This window comes from Pan paniscus, chromosome 4 (assembly GCF_029289425.2).
Source record: "Pan paniscus chromosome 4, NHGRI_mPanPan1-v2.0_pri, whole genome shotgun sequence".
In the NCBI taxonomy this organism is placed as follows: domain Eukaryota; kingdom Metazoa; phylum Chordata; class Mammalia; order Primates; family Hominidae; genus Pan; species Pan paniscus.
In genome coordinates this window covers 56,002,007-56,025,420 of record NC_073253.2, presented here as the reverse complement: position 1 = coordinate 56,025,420, position 23,414 = coordinate 56,002,007, and the positions used below count along the sequence as shown (strand labels likewise).

At 38.2% G+C, this 23,414-nt stretch overlaps 1 long non-coding RNA gene across 1 annotated transcript; it reads right to left on the bottom strand.

Moving 5' to 3' along the window:
- Positions 1-4,568: 4,568 nt before the first annotated feature.
- On the bottom strand, positions 4,569-14,276 carry LOC130541564 (uncharacterized). The gene is made up of 3 exons (XR_008955634.1): positions 9,515-14,276; positions 9,150-9,235; positions 4,569-4,664 (listed from the first exon to the last, which is right to left on the bottom strand). It is a non-coding gene; the product is annotated as an uncharacterized LOC130541564 (long non-coding RNA).
- Between the last annotated feature and the right edge of the window lie 9,138 nt (positions 14,277-23,414).

Here is a 23,414-nt window from a genome sequence, read left to right as displayed (position 1 = left end):
TTTCTCTTTGCTCTCTTTTCAGTTCTTCCATTTCTTCCTTATTCCATAAGACCTTTTCCCAAACTTCCATCCCAAACCATACTTCCTTGTTAGAATGTGTTTTGTCAGATTTAAACTACCCCTTCTCCCTCCTTAAAAAGAGGCCAGTGATTTTGTTTGTTGTTTGAGTCACAAGAATTAAAAGCCCGTCCTCGCTTCTTAAAATCCCTTAATCTTTCTTCTCCTCTTCTGTAAAATGGGTGTAACATCTGCCTCAGTGAGTTGTTAGGAGAAACAAATGAGATTTAGCCATTAAAAGAGTAATGAAATTTCCTGAAACTTTAAAAAAATTACTTTCTTTTTTGAATTTTATTTTTCCTTTTATTAAGTATTTTAACTATAACCCATTTTTTTGTTTCTTTGTTTGTTTCTAGCTTTATGGTCTGCCAATACAAGAACATCATCAATCTAATATAAACAGTTTGGTCAAATGTCTTTGGGACCTATCTATTGGGACCTATTACTTGGGACCTATTCATTACTATTATAATTAATAGTACTCTTTTGGAAAATATGTCACTGTATTACATTCATGTGTTAATTATGAATGCAATTCACAAATCTGTGATAAAAGTTACACTGCACCAGACACTCCAGACACAGGGCTAAAGAGGACTGATATTGCCACACATAACGAAGTATTTATTACAACAGGAATAGAGTCATGTAACAAGCAAGTGCAAGCAATTGTGCTTCTTGGTAGCACAAATACAGAACCATGCAGTGTTACAGAGGTGCCTAAGGTGGGGGCCTTAAGAGAATCTGAACATTCTGACGTTAAGAAACAATGCTTAGAGGTATTTGTTGTTGTTGGTGTTGCTATAAAAATCCTCCCCTTTCATGAACATTTTTTCTTTACTTATTTTATGTGTTTGTTTGATTCCCTAATTTAGGCTTTAAAATGTGCTGACTTTGTAGTCATAATTATGGTACACTTTTCAAAATTGTTAATGCGGGTGACCAAAACCAATCCCTACCCTTTACAGGCCTGCCACAATCCTATTGATAGCGGCAACTGCCAGCTGAAGGTTTTGGATCTTGTGATTGCAATGGAAACTGGCACGATCAATCCACTTATTTACTAAATTACCCGCGCTTCCTCTACTGTAATTCCCCCCTGCGAGACAGAGTCTCGCTCTGTCGCCAGGCTGGAGTGCAGTGGCCCGGCATGATCTCGGCTCGCTGCAAGCTCCGCTTCCTGGGTTCAGGCGATTCCCCTACCTCAGCCTCTGGAGTAGCTGGGATTACAGGTGCGCGCCACCACCCCCAGCTAATTATCATTATTATTATTTTTGTATTTTAGTAGAGAAGGGATTTCACCATGTTGACCAGGATGGTCTCGATCTCCTGACCTCGTAATCTGCCCTCCTCGGCCTCTCAAAGTGCTGGGATTATAGGCTTGAGCCACGGTGTCCTCTACTGTAATTTTACTTGCCCCCTGTGGGGTAAATATTTTCAACATACTTTTTGGTACTGCAGTAAATCACATTCTATCCTCAAGGATGAAAAGCAGGAAGATTCTTATTCATTAGAATAGAGTTTCTTCCCAAACATCCATGCAAGTTTAAAGGCTCCTATTGACTATGTATTAGAAGCACTTTTTTTGTTGTGTTTTGTTTTTTGTTTTTTACTGAAATGATATTGTTGGCTCTACAAACAAATGAAACCCAATAATGGGTTTCTCTATTCTTGCTGGTCTTTTCCTTCTTAAAAGAATCATGTGGTCATTCCTTATTTGAAAAAAAAAAAGAAAAAGACACTGAAATGCCGCAATGCCTGATAAGGAGAATCTGCAACACTTGGATATCTTGTGTATAAGAAAAGATTCTTATCCTTATGCTACTGTCATGGAGCTTGGATATTTACAAACCTACCGCTTTTGACAAGCTTGTGAGAATTTACATAGTCTCACACCGCCCCTAATTTTTATGGCAGAATGTGTCTCACATTTGTAATATTCTCAGAGCTCCTCAGGATTCTAACCTCTCTAACTAGAGACGGTTTCTGAGCAGGCAAGAAGGAAAAAGAGGCAAAAACTGATTGCATCTTTTGTTCCCTTTTCAAAGCCAGATCTCGAAATTCCCAAGAATCCTTAAAGTTGGAGACATGTAGCTAATGGAATTCTAGTCAATCCACATATTTATGTGTTTGGAAAGTGGCTGTTATCAGTTCTTCTTAACCATGTGCACTATTGTCAGGGCCCTTCCAGGCAGCCACACCTGACGAAAGCTGTGATTGCCCTAGATTTCCACTAGAGACCTCTAGCTGATCACAGGAGCCTGGAAAGCAGCTCTCATTACTGGGCGTTTCTCTAGAAGCAGCAGAGGATAAGAGTTTGCCAGTTGCCCCTGGGAGAAGGTGGACTTTACCATCAAAGGAAAATAATTCTGTATAATCTTTCTCTCTCTCTCATTTTTTTTTAAAGCAAATTGAGGCTTATTCAAATAGGTATATTGTGAAACACTGAAGAGGAAATAATTTCTGTGTCTTAAAGCTATGGCATACAAAAGACAAAATAGAGATTTTTATAGATTGAAAGGCCCCTTCTCTAAGGGGCTGTTCATACTGATATTTGGAGGCCAGCCTCAATTCTCAGTGTTTGAGAGCTTCTCCTGACAGGTATGAGGGAGAATGAGTTTACTCGCATTCTGAGAGCTTTTAGGCATTATTGTGAAGCTGAACAAAGTGCTCCCTGTGCCCCACCATGCCCCAGCCTTTTACTGCAGCCCCCTATATGTGAAGGATGGTAGCCCTCCAGGTGCATACCACCTTCAATGCCAGGCCTATAGCTGTAATCCCATGCAACAGAAACAGATGGGATACATCTGTAAGGAGAGACTGGTAGATGAAGTTTCACCATTTTTCCAAAAACGCAAAACACATTAATCTCCATTTGCCTTTGAATAGTCTGCAGTAGAAACAGAGGACCAAAAGGGAAAATAATCTCCCCTCATTTAACCTGTGCCCCTGTGAAAAATTGTGATAGCTTGTATTTCAGAAACTGAGTGTAACTAATTTTGCCCTCTATCCATTGTCTTCACTACACAGCAGCATTAGAAAGAGAATCAAAATCGGATCAGATCAATGAATCTATAAAGCCTTTTTTGGAATGTATTGCCACCACGAGTTGATCAGTTTCTCCAGAGGCCCTCTAATACCCAGTTTTCTCTGGGGCAATTGTAGATCCTTTTGCATTCATTTTTAGGAAAAATCTTGTCATTCTTTTAGGTAGACTGTCATTTGTTCATTCATTTATTCATTTGTTTTTCAAATGCCTGTGCTGCTCCAGTCGCTGTGATTTGCAAAGAAAACACATATGATGATATACAGGGCTTGAGTGGGAGTTCCTAACATTGGATCCACAGATTCCTAAAAGTGAACGACTACTTCAAGATGTCTGTAATCCTCCTAAGATGTGTGTGTGCTTTAACTATGAGAAAAATCCAAGATTTAGAACAATCTTTAAAGGGGTTGATGTAAAAACTATTGTAGAGGCTGACAGTTACACGAGCAAGTAATCAGAAGACTACATTAGAATTGTCATATAGTAAAGATGCAGTATGTACAGTGTCACATGAGGTCACGGGTGGAGTTTTCTCAATTGTCACTGATGACACAGGTCAGTGAAGGCTACAGAGAAGGTAGCATTTGTGTTATATGTGAAGGTTGAGTAGGAAGTGGCGAGATGACTTGAAGGGAGGGTAGACGAAAGTCAGTGTGCTCTGAGGGGCAGTTCACCTCCAGGGTCTGAGGCCACCCTGCAAGTTGGAGCATGATTGGAATTTTCTCTCCTGCAACCTGACAAATGAAGCGCGCTTTGCCATGAGTCAACTGTTACGGGAAAAGGAATTCCACAGGCATGCCCTGGCTGACCACAAATGGGTGAGAGCACATGTGAGTACAGAATGCCCAAAGGTTGGTGTGGAATAATCAAAACGATTCAAATGCTTGGTGCTGTACCAGAGTTGTAGGAGGCCTAGCCTCAGCACTGTACTGCTGCTCTCACTTTCCAACCTGCACTGGAGAGGAAGGTCCACTACAGTAGACGGAGCTCTGCACCAGGTCCAGAAAGCAGACCTTGATTCTGCAGCTGACCATCTTCCTGCTCACTTAATTCCACCAGCCTCCACTTCTGTTTCTGCACTTAACAGTTACATTTATTGAGGACCTCTATATCCCAGCCACCGTACTGGGTGAATTACCTGCCTAGTTTCATTTTATTCTCCTGACACCCTGCAAAGTAATTTTCATTTTCCGAATAGGGAAAATATACTCAGAAAATTAAAATAATGCCAAAGTAGTCATGCTGCTATAATGTGGTGATACCAAGAGAACCACAGTCTCTACTTCAATCTTGATAATTCAACTGGTTTTAAATGTCACCATCTTAAGGCTATTGATTTATCAGTGAAACAAGAGAGGTCAGTGTAATTTAACACGGTTTTGCAGAGCTAGAATACTGCATTGGGCATATATTGCTTATTTGGGAAGTTATAGATGTGAGTTTGTCTACAGGAGTGCCATATTTTGATGGTTAACGATAGTTTAATTTTAAACTTACAGGATACAGGTTAAGATTAAGCTGTTTCTTTCATGTGAATCTCATCACTGAGATCTGATTCCACCTACAAAGGTAAGAGAATTTGAAGTAAGTAGCAACTAGTCTTCTCAGAATGTTCCAAATTGCAAAAACAAGTCTGGATTTTAATCTGAGAATTATTACTTTATCAGGATCTATCTATAAAATATACCATTTGACCATAACAAAATAAATTATAAGTTGGGTGTTTGTTTGTTTTTTTTTTTAAGAAAAAGCACTTGATCAGCCTAATTGATAAATATTGTCTTATTCCATGGTGGGCTGAAGATAATAAAAGCAGCAAGACATTTTTTTCATATGAAGTAAAACTATGGCTTTGCATTTACAAAGAAACGTTCAATTCTTATGCTAGCATTTTAAAATCTTTTCTCATTTAAAAACATATCTAGCATATCATTGAATGTAATACTGAATAATTTTTCTTTACATATTTTAAATTGCGTATCCAATATATTTTAGTTATCTCTGCAGCAAGTGCCATAACCTAAGAAATGAACAGTCAAAAATGCAATCTTTGATAACATCTTTAGCAACTTGAATTATTTTAAATGAAGAGGGGATTTCTATATGTAGAATGCATAAAAAACCTTTAAACTGAGCAATTGTTTGCAGAACTTCATAAATACTAAAGAATTCTGGTCATTATATTTCTTCCATATTAAAAATACACTGTAGCCATATTAAAAGATACTTCTAGCTGCTGTATTTCCTAACCTGTATATTTAAACTTGAACAGTGTATGCATTCATTATAGCATGTTATAGAACTATCTTTCTAACAAGAATATCGGTTACCTAAGGCCAATTATGATTTTTGGATATTGTGATGTAATGCAGCGAATTGACCTGCTGTTGAGTAAGACTGACTTCAGCAGTAATTCATTTAACTTTAAAATGACAGACCCCAAAAGTCCCCGATGATATTGTCAGGTGCTATGCTTTAAGACAAGGCAGTTGACAGGATATTTTTCTTTCTTGAGATTTGCAAGTCTCTCTAACTTTCAGAAAAACAAAAAGCAAGTAGGTGGATATAACTCTGCTACCCTATTTAGTTAAAAAGTAAAAAACCACCCAGTCACTCAGTCGAAAACACAGATGCTTGGCATTCTCTACTCAAGTTATTTGAATTTGTAATTTAAATTTTCAATTTCAAAAGAAAGAGCAGTGTCTCAGGTTCCCAGAAAGCCAGCTCTGAGATGGAGTTTGCCATGCAGGAAGTTTACTGTGGAGTGTCCCTGGGAACAGCCCCTGTGCAAGGGAAAGGAAGGAAGCAGGGCTGGAGACAGGAGGAAGAGGAAATGTGATACAGTCACTATGGGCACCCTTGCCTATCATAGGGAAACTCGGAAGACAAATGACCCTTCAGAGCTGATCTGAGTTGAGGTGGACTGGCTGGGATATTAAACTCCCGTGCAGATTAGTCATTGGATGTGGGTCACTTGGGAAGGCGACCTGACCTTGGGCAAGGTGGCTCTCTTCAGCAGAGATAATTGTGGAAGTGGCTGACAGGGGAGGTTGTCCCTCAGCAATGCTCCTAGTCACTAAGGGAATGAGTACTTCAGTCCTAAAGGGGACTCTAGGTGACATCACAGCATCCATCACAGGTTGATGTGCAGAAATATGTAGTTATCTAATGTTACTTATGTGCAGTCTAGATACTTATTTCTCATTTGTAAATTTGTGACATCTTTAGTTTTCCTGTAGTTCCTCAATAATATTGCCAAATACAGAGGTATAACCTTTTGGACACTAACAATGTCATAACAAGGAATTTATCAAATGTGATACATAACTTCTTTGTACTGTGTGGAAAATATTTGCATTATGCCATTTTGGAATGCTGTAGTTATAAATTTGTGATTCTTGTGAGCCTCTTATTATAGAAACAGCTTGGGCTTGCAATGTCAACATGCTTCCTTTACTATTTCATTGTCCTCTCATCTTCTATTCTAATACCCCATGATAAATCCTTGATATCTTTAATTTAATATTTTTTTATCTATTCTTCACCTTTAAAATGTGATTAGAGGTTATGGGAATAAATATAGTACGGAAGTCAAAATAATATTATATTGGCTGGACACGGTGGCTCACACCTGTAATCCCAGCATTTTGAGAGGTCAAGGCAGGTGGATCACCTGAGATCAGGAGTTTGAGACCAGTCTGGCCAACATGGTGAAACCCTATCTCTATTAAAGTACAAAAATTAGCTGGGTGTGGTGGCACAAGCCTGTAATCTCAGCTACTCGGGAGGCTGAGGCAGGAGAATCGCTTGAACCTGGGAGGCGGAGGTTGCAGTGAGCTGAGATCACAACACTGAACTCCAGCCTGGGCGACAGAGTGAGACTCTGTCTTGCAAAAATAAATAAATAAATAAATAATAATAATAACTATCATCCACCAAAAGCTTACTATGTGACAGGCACCAAGTGCTTTAGATAGCAGTTTATTAAAGTCTCTTTTAGAAATGATGAGGTGGAGCCTATGAGAAACTAAGTAACTTCCACCCAAAAGTAATGACTAGTGAGTAGTAGAGATGGATTCACACCTAGAACTAAAACTCCCTTATCTGCTATGCTTTACTATGCCAACACAGGTAGATAGGTACAGATATGTTGTTTCAATCATTCCACTGAAATATCCCAACACTTTTTATATCGTTAGATACTGCTGAAAAATTTTAAGGGAGGCAAAAGAAAATCACATGATTTACAACATTTTTCATGTCCATGAAAATACATTTTGTTTCTATGTAAGAGCTGAATTATTCTGTTCTCTGATGGGCCATTGAATTTATTTATTCATTCACTGAATCTCTCATTCATTTAACAAATATTTGCTGGGTACCTACTATGCCCCAGGCACTTAAGATTCACCAAAGAACAAAATGGACCAAATGCCCAGTTCATGGAGTTAAATTCCAGTGAAAGGAAAGAGATGATAAATGAGATGGAGAAAGAAATAAGTGAAGGATAGGGAGATCAGGAGTGGAGACAGTTGCTGCTTTACATAGGAAGGCCAGCATAGGCTAATCTATGATCAAAGACAGAAGGGAAGGGAAGTATATAGCCCCACAGATACTTAGAGGAAGAGCATTCCAGCGGCTGGAAGACCCAGTACGTGGTCAAAGATATGAGTGTGTACATTGTGTGCATGGAGAAGGCTGATACTACTAGAGCAGAGTGAAACAGAAAGAATTCCTTTCCTTTATTTTTAAAGGCTTTCCTTTAAAGGTGACAAAAGAATCAGTCAAAAGACCTGCTCAAACTTTCTTCAGCCCAAGTTCTTCAGCAAAAGCTTGGGTCAATAACAGACCCAAGTTCACATTGGAGATGGAAGGCAGGATAGACTTGAGCAATTGCTTCTAAGAGCAGTGGAACTGATGCATGGCTGTTCACATGTGAAGTTTTGTTTTTCTCAGAAGGGCATGAGCTGTCCTACCCTTTAAGAGAATGTGCAGACATGATCGCAAACAGGGTACAAATGCTGGTCCATGGAGCAAAGTCTTGGGAGAGTTTACTGACCCAACTGGGTGCATTGAAAATGTGCTCAGGGAGTTATTATGTCATGATCTGCGGATTAAATCCTCCCTAATTGTGCAGTGATGAAGCAAAGAAGAGTTCCCCACCACACCTTTGATGATGAGAATTTGGGCTCTTGGAAACGTTCTCAAAGACTTCAGTCAGTCTTGCTCTCTTCTTTCCAATCAGATCAAAAGGGGACACATTTGGAAAAAGTTCTCAATTCCAATGATTCTTTCTCAGCAAGATTGGATAAAGTTACGAAAGAAAGCAAGGGGCTTGGTTAAAATCAGTGAGGATCAACTTGTTATATTAATGTAATGTCAAATATTTGTTTGGTTTTTGTGTATGATACTGTTAAATTTATTTGATTATGCAAACTTTATTTATTTATAAGAAAAATGAATGTAAAGATACTAAATCTGTTACAGAATGAAACCAAATCATGTCTCTTAATATTTATACAAGCAGTGGAAGAAAATCTCTCTGATGTCCTTGAATTTACACTATGTTTACATTTCTTTCTTTGAAGCTGTAATGAAATCTGGCATATAGATTCTAACTGTGTTTATGCAGAATAACTTGAGTGAGATTTAAGGTCTAAAAAGAAAGTGGGTGTGGAATATTTAAAACCCAGAATCAAAGGCATCTCTATTTACGATAACTTTCAGCTGTATAAAAACATTAAGAAAGATGATTTAAATCCGTCTTTTATTTCATAAAATATTTCACCATTGATCTAAAATCAGAATATTCTTTCCATTGGTATGGATCAAAATAAATTCAAAGATGTGATACATTCTAATAATTAATGGGGTTTTTAAAAATGGTTGTTAATTAGAACAAATAACAAAAGAACCTTCTTTTATAACTTAATTGTAAATTTTCTTTTCTCCGATTATAAAAATATTAAACAGTTATTTTAAAGAATTTGGAAAATACAGCAATTTGCTTAGAAAAGAAATTGTGGTTAGGTGTAGTGGCACGTACTCATATTCCCAGCTACTCAGGTGGCTGAAGTGGGAGGATTGTTTGAGCCCAGGGGTTCAAGTCCAGCCTAACCAACATAGCAAGACCTTGAAAAGAAAGAAAGAAAGAAAGAAGGAAAGAAGGAAAGAAAGAAAGAGAAGAAAGAGAGAAGAAAGAAGAAAGAATTAAAAATTTCATTAATATACTACTCAGAAATAATTCTCAGTATTGTGATATACTACAAATAGATATCTTGGGAAATTATACATGTTTGTATATTGCATCAAAACTGAAATAATAACATGAAATAATTTTGTTTCCTAAATTAGTTTTTAATTATATTTATAATAAAAAATCTATTACCAAAGGATTAAAAGTTCTCTCACCCCAACCTTGACCTCTGTTTCCCAAGGTGATTGCTGCTGATTGTTGTATATTTGTTCCAATTTGACAGATATATTACAATTGTATCATCCTACAGAAAAGATTCACATTGTATGTTTGTCATCATATATCTCATGGAGAATCTTAAAAATCAAAGAGATTAGCAGGGTATATAGCATATAAACAAGTACAATAAAGGACGCTTTTTTGTAAGGCTTTCTCTACATGTAATTTTTAAGTTAAGATACTAAGTCAATGATATCAATTTGACACTTTTCCAAGTCCATACACTAGAGTCTGTTTCCACATCCTAGAAGATAACACGTAGGTAGGTAACTCTCCACTTACCAGAGAGAATCAGTCATCTCAAAAGCCAGCCTATTCCACACAGTATTGCTCTGCCAAATCCCTGCCTCTTTCCTACCCCACCACTCAAGAATTGATGTACTTTCATGTAGAGGCCATGACCATCTTTGCCTTGGCCTTCACTGGATCCCCTGTCTTCTATTGTATCTGTGCCATGAGATGCAATGCTTCTCTGTGCTTATCTTTCCAGGCTTTAAAAATCCCTTCTGTGCATAAATTGGTCATCACTAGTATTAAATTCCTTGGTTTCAAGTTTCAAATGATAAAAACTTTTCTCCTTCTTAAATTCCTGTTTTCAATTTCTTGTTACAGTCTTAAATACTTGGCATCCGAATGGAGACAAATGCTCATTCTACCCTAATATTTTATCTTCACTTTGCTTGAAATCAACTGTTGATACTTCCAAAAAACAGCATTCCACATTTTGTGGCTAGGAATTCCCCAAGTCATGCAGCAGCCTGCTGCTTTCTAATAAGGATAGAAATTTCAGATCTTTCTTACTATTAAATCTTGGTACAAGTTCATTCAAAGAAAGTTTAGGCTAATTAAAAAATTATGCCCTTTAACTTAATTCCCCAGTACCTATCTATCTATGATGTAATTGATCATGAATGGTTTCCACTGGCATACATTTTCAACTACCAACATGCCTATTTTGAGGAGCTGTGTTCCACTCTCTTGAAGTGCCTTGGATTGTGCCACAAGGATTCCTAGTAAATGCTTGTGATAATAAATTAAAGTCTTAATTAGGATGCTAATATGCATAGCAATTGCTATTAAATCAGCTTCCTTTGGTGGATAGAAATGGTATTTCGTATCACTTATCCAATAGCATGTGTAGTTATTCTGAAAACTCCTAAAATTCCTGAAATTTATTCTTTCTTCATTACTTCTTCATGTTCCACCTCTTCTCTTTCCTATGATATATATTATATGTGTTGTAGATACTGTAGTAATTTCAACCTCTATTATTCCAGTCAAACATCCCAACTGAAAGAAAGGTAAGGAGATGAATGCCCTCTGGCCCTGGATGATATGTAAGAAGAACCTAGCTCTGTAGCTTAAATTCCCCAAAACAAACAGAAAATGAGCAACTCCATGAGTACTGAGATTTGTACAACTTTTATCATGACTTAAAGTGACTTGAGTAATTGTATCCCAGGCCAAGGAAGGCTTCTACTCATTACTAATTCAATGAGTATGTTTAAAAATAATAAACTAATATATTTAAAAATAGTAATAAGTAAACAAATGATTTCAAGCCAATCTCAGTATGATTAACTGAATACAAATTATAATAGAAGCAAGATGGGAGGCTGAGAGAGGAGAATCCCTTGAATCCGTGAGTTGGAGGTTGCAGTGAGCCAAGATTGCGCCATTGCACTCCACTCTGAGCAACAAGAGCAAAAATCCATCTGAAAAATAAAAAATAAAAATAAAAATAAAGATCAGTCATGTTTTCTGGTTCTGCGGGAGGAGGAGAGAATACAAACTTACACTGAACAATTTTATTTTTTAGGATTTCCAAAAGATAGAGCTAAAATTAAGCCTAGATTGAGTTCATGGTAAGTAGAAATAAAAACAACCTAAAGATTTCCCCTGATATAGTCAAAGCATACTTTACCAATACATAGTTCTGAGCTAGAGAAATCTTTTACAGGTTTACAAGATGGGTAGCCACACACTTCAAAATGTTCCTCTAATGGGAGCTGTATCCTCTTCTCCACCTGTGGCATCCTGACCCCTCTCCGCTTCAACCAAGGCTGGATTTTCTCTACTCCCTTTCTTCTCTAGCGATCACAAGAGCTCATCCCCAGAAAAAAATGTCAAGTCTAATCCATCCCACTGAGATCTCATCTTAAAAACTGCAATAAAACAAATAGTCATAGTATAGAGAACATGTATTAAATGATCTCTATTCACTAACTTGTTTCCTTCAGGTTTACAAGTGAAGCATACTTTACCAATACATAGTTATGAGATACAGAAATTTGTTTTCACAATGGGCCATTTTCCCCCATTTCCTCCTTTAAACATCCTCCTTCTTAATGCTCCCTGCATTCTCCTCAAGCTGTCAAGTTTAATCAAAACTTGTTCTGATGGAAAAATTTGCTATGCATATCACTTCTGCATAAGAGAATGGAAATAGTTTAAAGCAGCGGTCCCCAACCTTTTTGGCACCAGGGACCGGTTTCATGGAAGACAATTTTTCCACGGATGGAGGTTGGGAAAGGTTTCAGGATGAAACTGTTCCACCTCAGATCATCAGGGATTAGTTAGATTCTCATAAGAAGCATACAATCTAGATCTCTCGCATGTACAGTTCACAGTAGGGCTTGTGCTCCTATGGGAATCTAATGCCACCGCTGATCTGACAGGGGGCGGAGCTCAGGTAGCAATGCCAGCTTGCCTGCTGCTCACCTCCTCCTGTGTGGCCTAGTTCCTAACAGGCCATGGACTCATAACAGTCTGCGCCGTGGGATTTGGGGACCCCTGGTTTAGAAGATCACCAATTCCAGGAGCATTTTCATGGAATAGCCCAGGGCTATATATTTTTTAAAGTTAATTTCAATTTTTTTAGAGACAGGGTGTTACTCTGTTGCCCGGGCTGGAGTGCAGTGTTGTGATTCATAGTTCACAACAGCCTTGAACTTCTGGAATCAAGCAATCCCCCCACCTCAAGCCTCCTGAGTGGTGGGGACTAGAGGTGTGTGCCACCATCCGTCTAATTTTTTCAATTTCTTTTTAGAGATAGGATCTCATTATGTTGACCAGACTGGTCTTGAACTCCTCTCCTGAAGCTATCCTCCTGCCTCAGCATCTCAAAGTGCTGGGATTCCAGATGTGAACCCCAGTGCAACTCCAGCATTTATAAAATAGTTCAAATTCATTGAATTTTAGAAATTCTTACAATCTCCTGTGGTAGGTATTAGTAACTTCATTATACAGATAAGCCAATCAGAGCATAAACAGGTTGGTGGCTTGCCCTTACTCACAGGCCTAAATAAGTGGCAGAGCCCGAGTCTTAGCATACCTTTCATTGAAATCTTTTCTCTTAGAGCACAGGTGCCTTTAAAGGAGCTTAAAGTCTGAGTGTAAGTGAACAGCCCTATGCAAGATAATTTCAGGTACGTAAGATTTGATGAAAAGGGAAAGGCAAAACTTTCTGGAATCTATCAGATTTTGGTCCATTGTATTTAATTGAATTGTTGAAAATGTATCTTTACAAATATCCACATATAATTGTCTGATATTAAGGTTATGACCAAAGGATTCTGATACTCCATTTGATGTATAAGAGGAATTCTGTGGGGTATCTGCTTGAAAAGACTCTTCATGTTAGAACTTTTAGCCAGCAAGTCATGTTGAAGCCTGCTATGCTTCTTAATGCACAAACAAAACAAAACTAAACTAAACTAAACTAAAAAACCCACTCCAGCCTAACTTTGTTTTGCTCTTTTCTCTCCCTTTTCCAGTGTTGCTTTTTGACTCTATACTGCCCTTGTTGTACTTGCATGAATCCCTCCTTCTTAGCCTTTCAAGGAAATGATGAATGGCTTTGTATCTTGCCCATCTCACTCTTCTGCTTCCCAATAGCTGCTAGAAAATAATTCAGCACCTGTTTACTTTTCAGTGTGTGTGTTATGGACTGAATGTTTGTGTCCCCCCAAATTCATATGTTGAAGTCCTACTTCCCTTAGGATGGTATTTGGAAGTGAGACCTTTGGGAGGTAAATTAGGTTTTAGGTTTAGATGAGGTCAGTGGCCCCCGTGATGAGGTCGGTGGCCCCTTATAAAATGAAGAAGAGGCCTGGCACGGTGGCTCACGCCTGTAATCCTAGCACCTTGGGAGGCCGAGGCGGGAGGATCACGAGGTCAGGAGATCGAGACCATCCTGGTTAACACGGTGAAACCCTGTCTCTACTGAAAAATAGAAAAAATCAGCTGGGCGTGGTGGCAGGCACCTATAGTCCCAGCTACTCGAGAGGCTGAGGCAGGAGAATGGCATGAACCCGGGAGATGGAGCTTGCAGTGAGCCGAGATTGCGCCACTGCACTCCAGCCTGGGCGACAGAGCGAGACTCCGTCTCAAAAAAAAAAAAAAAAAGAAGAAGAAGAAGAGAGGTCAGAGTGCTCTCTCTCTCTCTCTCGCTCTCTCGCTCTCTCTCTCTCTCTCTGCCATATGAGGACAGAGCCAGAAGGTAGTCCTCCATAAACAAGTAAGAGAACCATCACCAGCAATGGAATCTACTGCCACCTTGATCTTGGACTTCCAGTCTCCAGAACTGTGATAAATAAATATCTGTTGTTTAAGCCACCCAGCCTATGGTATTCTATTACAGCAGCCTGAGCTAACCAACACAGTATGGTTTGTAGCTAGTCTGTGTGATTTTACCACACCCCTAGTACCTTTCAGAAACTACTGTAGTACGTGACGTTTTCTATTTATGCAGCTTTGCAGTGTTCAGTTCACCTTGGCTAAATGAACAGTGACACTTTGGACACTGTAGTACATATTTCATATACTAAGATACTGTTTATTTGACTATTCATCTAATAATAATTCATTATATTCCACAGTTTTTACCTTAAAAGATTGTAGTGTCAAGCCTGAACTGTGCATTATTTTTTAAGTCTGTGTAATTTTAAAATGCTGCGTTTGCACTGCATTTTAATTATAATTTTTACCCAGTTCTTGCAAGCATGATTGAGGCAGCTGAATATTTTATTTTAAGCCCTGAAACTAAGATGGGGCTTAGCAATGTCTTCAGTGATCATCGTAGGGAAAGGGATATTTGCAGTAGAACATCCAGGACTACCGTGCAGGCCTGTGGGTTATAGCTTGACCTACTTGCTTGCAGTTCTCTCACTAGAAAAGGAAGTCCTCCCTGCTCAGGCATTTGGCAGAAAGCCCAATGAAACTACTTCTGTTTTTGGTGAGAGCAACTGATCTGAGGAATTTTTGAATACAGAAGAGAGAAATAGGGCATTTTCCAAGGTCCCAGTAACTATAGGAACGTGGAACGACAGCATTTTGGAATATGTATGCAGGGCACCAGGGAGCATGAGCTATGTGGCTGGATGCCTGGTGGGAATGACTGTCAGAAGTTTCATTTACAGGCTCCTGCAGGTTTCACAGAGAATCATTAGATATTATTTTTTCAAGACTGAAATGAGATAATAAAAATATGTTGACCTAAACACTGCCTACCAATTTTCTATTTCTATGTATTGCCTCTTATGCTGCAAGATTAAAAATAACATAATAAGAAAAAATAATAGCTTCTATGTATTGAAGACCTAGGATGGATTAGGTACAGATTTAGGCCTTTAATATTTTATCTAATTAATCCCTCACAGAATCCCACAGATTTGTGTGCCTATTTGATATATCTAAGATGAAGCATAGACTTACAAAAAATAGTTTCTGGGCTGGGCATGGTGGCTCATGCCTGTAATCTCAGCTCTTTGGGAAGCCGAGGTGGGTGGATTACCTGAGGTCAGGAGTTCGAGAGCAGCCTGGCCAACAAGGTGAAATCCCGTCTCTACTAAAAATACAAAAATTAGCCGAGGGTGGTGGCGGATGCCTGTAATCCCAGCTACTCAGAAGGCTGAGGCAGGAGAATCACTTGAACTCTGGAGGTGGAGGTTGCAGTGAGCTGAGGTTGCACCTTGCACTCCAGCCTGGGCAACAGAGCGAGACTCCATCTCCAAAAAAAAAAAAAAAAAAAAAAAGAAAAATAATAGTAACAGTAACGATTTCTGAAGTTCACATAACTATGCCATAGAAATGAGATTTAAACCTGACTCTGTTTAATTTAAAGCCAAATCCAAGAGCAGAAACATTTGGCGTAACTAATATATTGCATTCCCTATTCCCACATAGATTTTCATCCTTACAGGTGTAACAAGTTTCTCAACAAGCCAATTAACTTATTTTCATAGGTCAATTTTATGATTCATTTCAGGTTCTAGGAGTAAGCTAGGAGTTATTTCTATCACCTACCATAATCAAAGCATGCTCCTCACCACCATCTTTGCCATAATCCCAGGAGATCCTATACTTCCCCTATTCAAATTAGACCTGCCTACACCAGTCTCATTTGCAAAATGGAATTTATGTTCATTTTCAGTCATATCTGTTAGATTGCAAGTATACAAACGAACAACTTTGGAAATTTGTTTATATTCCATTATATTCTTCTTAGAGTAAGCTCATGTTTGGTGGCCAGGTGATAATTACATATTTTTCAGTACACCTTAGAGATCTATCTAATTCAGTGCCCAATTTCTCTTTATTCCGTGAACTCTTTAGGTCATATTTGCTAAATTTCAGATTTTAATATCCAGTTTTATTTTTATGTAATTTGACAATGCTTCAAACTCACATAAAGATATATACTGAGGTGAAACTACTGGTATTTATGAAAATTGCGTTCTTGCATTAGCCTGTTCAAAACCCCTCAGCACTGAGAGATAAAATTTCAGTCTAAGTAGGTTAGCTCCATTCGATTTATGAGTGCCAAATCCTAGTCTTTGGCACAATTCCCTGGTATGGGAACTTAATACAGAGCCTCACCCATAAGCCAGACAAATGAGTCTTCTGTTTGGGATATAACATATATCTAAAGCAATGCTTCTTAAACATTTTCATCTTGTGGGCTATCATCCAGGCTTTGTGGTTGCTACTAAAAATCCTGTCATTAAAGTGACTTCTTGAGCAGCAGGCACAATAATGGACTGTTCCATCCTGTGGATGAAAGGCAATTTCATCTAGTATTTAAAGAAACAACAAATGTTACAAACATATGAAAGAGAAGATAGAATAATATCTACTGCTTTATTTGATAAATCTTGAAATCAAACTTATATTTGCCTTTATACTCTCCAAGTTATACAGATTAGGTGTGATGCAAAGTGCAGAATGTAAAAGGAGATTGTCATACTCCACTGTAACCCACTATTATTACTATTTCTTAAAAATCAGTATCTAAGAAAAGTGCAAAACTCAGTTACTTGTGGCAAAAGGCCTTGGCCGGGCTTGCCTATAAAAAGCCCCTCAGTGGACATTCATAGAGCATTGTTGGGTGCAGATCAGGGGAGGTTGCTCAGCACTGGCAGAACAAACATTCCAAGTTTTGGAGCCTGAATATACAGCCTGGGTAGCATGCTAAGTAGTAGTTATATTGCCTGATAAGTTATTTCTGGATGTCAATGTGCCCTGAGTATAGGAGACAGTAGTGCTATAGTTATCTGACTTTGTGGACTTCTCCCTCCACCCAGGCTTCCAAGACCCCCAATACAGGAAAACACAAATGAGACAATGGGGCTCATGCCCATCCACTTACATCTTTACCCCATGTAAATTCTTTATACTCCTTAGCTGATTTTGGAATGAAGAAGAGTAAAAGCAACATTGAATTGAGTCCAAGTCATCATTCTTGCCCATCGTCATCTCATGAGCAGACTTTGAAATCTGATCTCCCTCACTTGTAACTTATAGATAGCTGTATGAAATAACAAATATCTTAGGATGCCCAACTGATTTAGCTTTCAAGAAAACGAAAAGAAATTATAAATATGATGATACTAAAAGAGCTAAATAGATGTTACTTAGGTAAAAAACAAAATGTTTGATCCCTGACTCTGAAACTCAGACATCCTGAATTATATAACTGCTTTCTATGTTTCAAACCACAGGGCATACATAAATGTGCAAAAGTGTAGGAAAAAGATTTTAAAGCATGCCTTTTACATAAGACATACTACACAAGTAACAGCAATGAAGGTGAAATCTGTGAGTGAACAAAATTCAAAAGTAGGCAGAGTTTTTTCATGCTCACAGAGAAAGAGAATTACGTAAGAAATATACACATAGCTCTTAAAAGGTGGGAAGCATGTGGGAAACACCAGTTTTTGCAATAATGACATCTCTGTTATTATGAGGCTTTGAGATTGCCAAGCTGCTGAAAATGAGAGTTCCTCAAATGTCTTGGCTATTCTCCAGTTACAACTACTATCCAATCCACCATTCAACTATAAACACATTATCTACTATGGCAGACTTCCTCAACCATCACATTAGGGATAAACTTTTCATTTTTTTCTGAGACTTTGACATTACCATGAATGTATTATTCAGGACACTCATAGCTGTGGGAGACAGCAACCCAACTCAGATTGTCTTAAGCCAGAAAAGGAATTCACTTACATGTATTTGAAGAGGCAACAGCTCCAGATGCTCAAAACACTGGTTTGTTTTTGGACTCCTTGATGGATTAAGGTGGATAATAAGTTGTTACTGGAAAATATTTCTGTTGTAGGATGGGGTTTACAGTCAAGTAGACATAAGTTCAAATCTCAATTCTACCACTTACTAGCTTTGTGATCTTGGGACATGACTAAACTCTGAGCTTCTGATCACTCCTGTGTAAAATTGGCATAGCATGAAAATTCCTTGAGAAAGGGACAAAAGAAGCATTACCACCTTCTCTTTTGGGGACCTCATAAACCTCTGAAAAGGACCAAGTCAGAGAGAAGAGCTTGTGTGGGCAACCAGCCGAGGAATACAGCAGGTAAAGCACAGGTGTACCCTAGAACAACCTGCTTTGTGGGTTGGGAGCTTTTTAGATAACAGGATGAGATAGATACCACCAGAGAGGTATCACAGAAATAGCAGCTAGGGACATAAGCAAACATACTTCTACTCTCTCCTATTGAAATGGAGGTTAACACTAATGCTACTCAGTGACAGCATGACATGTTCAGCCCTCTATTAATCAGTAAGTTAGATTCTATGGTAAAATAATGTTTATATCACAAGTGTTATAAATATATTCTAATCTAAATATTAGATATAATTTGAGTTAAATTTAGCTTAAAAATTGTTGAGATGTATTTTTAATTCTTAATTTTTGTGAATTAATGAAAGTGGATGCTAATCTTAATGTTTAAAAAAATAGACATATGAATTAAATTATATAATGGACATGGGACACATGTTCAGATCTCTATCAAGGAAATTAAACATGTAGAGTTTATTTAGGAACTCAAAGCCTGAAGCAGGGAAAATGAAAATGTCCAGGTCTATATGGAGGAAAGGAGCAGAGGATTCCTGAGTAAGATCCCTTACTAAAGAAAGTTCTTACATGGATTTAGCTGAAGACTACCCTCCTTAGAGAACTAACACAGGAACAGAAAACCAAATGCTGCATGTTCTCACTTATAAGTGGGAGCTAAATGCTAAGAACTTATGAACACAAAGAAGGAAACAGACACAGACTACTTGAGCGGGGAGGTTGGGAGGAGGGAGAGGAGCAGAAATGATAACTATTAGGTACTGAGCTTAAAATACCTGGGTGATGTAATAATATGTACAACAAACCCTTGTGACATGTGTTTGTCTATGTAACAAATCTTCACATGTGCTTTCAAATCTAAATTTTTTTTTTTTTTTTTTAAAGGTGAGTTTGTAGCTCAGCCTCTCAGCACATGATCTTACTTGGGGTCACTGGAGAAGAAAATTGAATGTATAGATGGCACTTTTCCTCTCTGGCAAAAATTGGAAAGCAATTTGCCTTTCACAATATACAAAAGCAATAAAGTATATTTTGGAAGAAAAGGCTATGTTGCTTCACGGTAGTACAGCCCTTGAGACATAGCCAAAATATTTTTCCTTTTTTTCCCCATTTTATAGCTGTTTTGTTCTTGAGTAGTTCAAGATTAAAAGCCATCATTAGAACGCTTTTCCCATTTTAAATTTTAACCTAAAATTATTCTTTTGCAAATTCAGGTTGTGTTTCATGCCTAGACCAATAAACAAGATACTCATGTTGACTATTAACCAAAAAGGGGTCATTGGCTAGACACTGAAGTTCTTTAAGTCTAGGGAATTATTGGACTCATGACGTCTTTTTTTTTTCAGGCCTTGTCATTTATAGGCTTGGCTCAATTCATCGTAATAAACTCAGTAGTGTGTCTATGCGAAGATGGAGAAAAATCTTTGTCAAGAATGCTACTAATAGCTATTTCAGCTATCTATTTTTCCATAAAAAGCCATGCCTAAATGTAGTGGCATATAAAGAAATTATTTTAGGCCAGGCGCGGTGGCTCATGCCTGTAATCTCAGCACTTTGGGAGGCCAAGGAGGGCAGATCACGAGGTCAGAAGATTGAGACCATCCTGGCTAACATGGTGAAACCCCGTCTCTACTAAAAAATACAAAACAGTAGCCAGACATGGTGGCACGCCCCTGTAGTCTCAGCTACTTGGGAGGCTGAGGCAGGAGAATCACTTGAACCCGGGAGGCAGAGGTTGCAGTGAGCCAAGATCGCGCCACTGCACTCCAGCCTGGGTGACAGAGTGAGATTCCGTCTCAAAAAAAAAAAAAAAACAAAAAAACATTAAAAAAGCGTTCTGCTAGTCTTGTTAGGGGTCTTTCTTTTTTTTTTATTTTATTACACTTTAAGTTCTAGGGTACATGTGCACAACGTGCAGGTTTGTTGTTAGGAGTCTTTCACGCAGATGCAGTGGGGTGGTAGCTGAGCCTAGAGCTTCTAAATGGCTTACTCAGATACCTGATGATTGGAGGGGACATCTGGACGCTAGGACATCTCTTTCTCCACATCATCCTTTTATGTGACTAGATTGGGCTTTCTATAAAATGGAAAGCTTTGGTCAGATTTATCACAAGACTAGCCTAGATTCAAAGGGAAGAGAAATAAATTCCATCTTTCTATGGGGGATAGGTAATACAAAATTTGTGGCCATCTCTAATCTATCATACTTATCCTTGAGTATTTTTAGTCAAAATGATATTTTTTCCTTTTCCTATTATAGGTTTTTTTCTTCTTCTTTATTTTCCTCAAACTTCGTTATTGGTTTTTGTCTCCAGAGATTACAGGGATTTCTGAGAGAGTTACCTCTTTATTTTGCAGTATGCCAAAACTTTGGCATTTCTAAAGGGCCTCTTAGAGGGCAGGAACTCGATTTCATTCCTGGGCTGAGTATCAGCAAACGGGAGTCAGCTCAATGATGACGGCCAAGCCTGTAAGATTGTTTGAAAGCAGTCTGGGCAAGTTGGTCCAAACGATCCCCAAAATGTGGGCCAGGATCCAGCCTGGGTCCCGTATTTGTCACTAGACAACTGGGCTCTGCCAAGGCCACAATGAAGATGTCCAACAAACACACACAACACTGCTGACTCTGCTTCCCAGGACAAGGCAGCTCTGCTTTTTCCTCCCCACACCCACAGCACAGCGCATCCCTGGGTAATGACAGGTCTCATCTTTATTAAATAAATCACATTGGCATTACAGCACTCCCGTGAACTCCTTGAACTTGCCAAATTTGCAAAAACCAAAGCATTATGGGGACTTGGCCATGAAGTTTAAATCAATTTCTTAGGGCGGACTTTTAAGTGGTTATATTTGTGGATGCACCCCATTCTTAACTGTTGCATAATGTGTAATGTGAATTTTAATCAAAGAGCAGCGTTTTTGTTGTTGTTGTTTTAGATAGATATGTGATAATTCTTCTTCCATTCTGAGCAGTCAGACAAATAAATGACTCTGGAAATTATGGGTCCAAATGGTCTTCCTAGACGTAAAGCCTAAGTAGAAAAATATTTGACCTCACTCATTACTAATCTAATAACAGATTTTCAGATTCTTGGATGGCCATTATCTAGACTTTTGGCTATGAAAATGTGTATGGAACTTTTCAGTCATTATTATAACAATTTTTAGCTTTCTCTGCATAAATAAAACCAATTTCAGTAGAAAAAAACTGCTGTGGGGTTCATGGGAATCATTTTGTATGTAATATTTAAGTGAATAACCATGTCTTAAGAATTTTACTGATTACAAAGGAGTAGAGAGAAATAAAGTATGAGGAATAGATGGAGTTCTTTCCTTGCAATGGAGATAATAAGGTCCAACAAAAACACCATGAACAAGCTCATATTCGAGTTTAAATGGTGAAATTAAGGGCAGAGTTTTGTTTGCTTAATGCCTTGACTATTCTATGATGTTGGAGTTACTAACCATAGAGAATGTTAAGTACCAAAATGAATACTAAACTCTGATAGGAGCTCGTAAACAAAAGGGGAGTGGAGGCTGAAGGGGACAGATAGATAAGCATATTGATAAAACACTCTCATCATTTTCTTTCTTTGTCTCATCGGATATCTTTGTGATTACACGATGGTAAATTTTTGTATTTAAGTATTTAGGAATGAGCACCAAGGCCTTATGCCAAAGTAGAAATTTTGAAAGAATAAGAGTGGAAATCAACATTCACCTGGAGTGTGGACCTGTTCATGGCTTAGTGATGACCACATAAAAGAAGATAATTACGATATCTTTTGTGTCATAGATTGTATGTATGATAGTTAAGAAAAGAAACTCAGATCTGCTTTTGAGTTCAGGCTTTGGTGGAAACTAACTAATTATGGGCATGTTCCATAATATCTTAGGTCTAGGTATCTTCACCAATAACACAGGGATAATAATAGTGTTATCTCATTATATTGTTATAAGAATTAATTGAGATAATATATGTCAGGCATTTAAAATGTCTTGCATATAGGTAGACTCAATAAATACTGGCTGTGAACACTGTTATTATCATCAGTATTATTATATTGTGTCCATGCTTTTTACGTCCCCAGTACCCAAAATATATAACACTCACGGATGCCTCCCCTTTCTTTCTAATTTTTAAACTCCTGCTAGCATGATCCCAGACCAAATAAATATGTACTTTAAAGTACCTATTTTGAAGAATTCCATCATTTTATTTATAGTCATGGCTATGAAGGCTTTTACAAGATTTAAACTGTATGCCTGCTCAGTCTTACACGTTGGACATATCACCATTCGAAAACACCAACTTTTACAAACTTTCTTTTCTACGTAGCTGTCTCACTCTCTCCATTGCACTTTTTTCAAGACACCTGCATGAAAATTCATTTTACTGACTGATATTTCTACTACTCATTGTCCTTTTTAGGATCGTTCTTAACCATGCCCAAGTCCTACGGCAATTTGGTGATGACATGTTATAAACAACATTATCTCCATAATGAAAAGGTGGCTTGGGAGGGAAACAGTCACCTTTGGCTTGCTGTCAAGCATGGGTCACTGAGGTCATTAACACTGTTTGCTCTACTTGACCAAATACTCTTTTTTGGGTATGGTGATGGTTTGCTGGGTGGACATGTCTGACATGTGACTGATGTAATTCGTCCTTATTCCAAGCAAATTGTTAAATTAAAAATATTCGTTGAGGTTCTGCTCTGCACTTTTATCATGTTTTTATGCAGATTCTTCAAATTGCAAGCTCCACCTCCCTGGTTCACACCATTCTCCTGCCTCAGCCTCCCCAGTAGCTGGACTATAAGCGCCCACCACCACGCCTGGGTAATTTTTTGTATTTTTAGTAGAGACGGGGTTTCATCATGTTAGCCAGGATGGTCTCGATCCGCCCTCCCTGGCCTCCCAAAGTGCTGGGATTACAGGCATGAGCCACCGTGTCC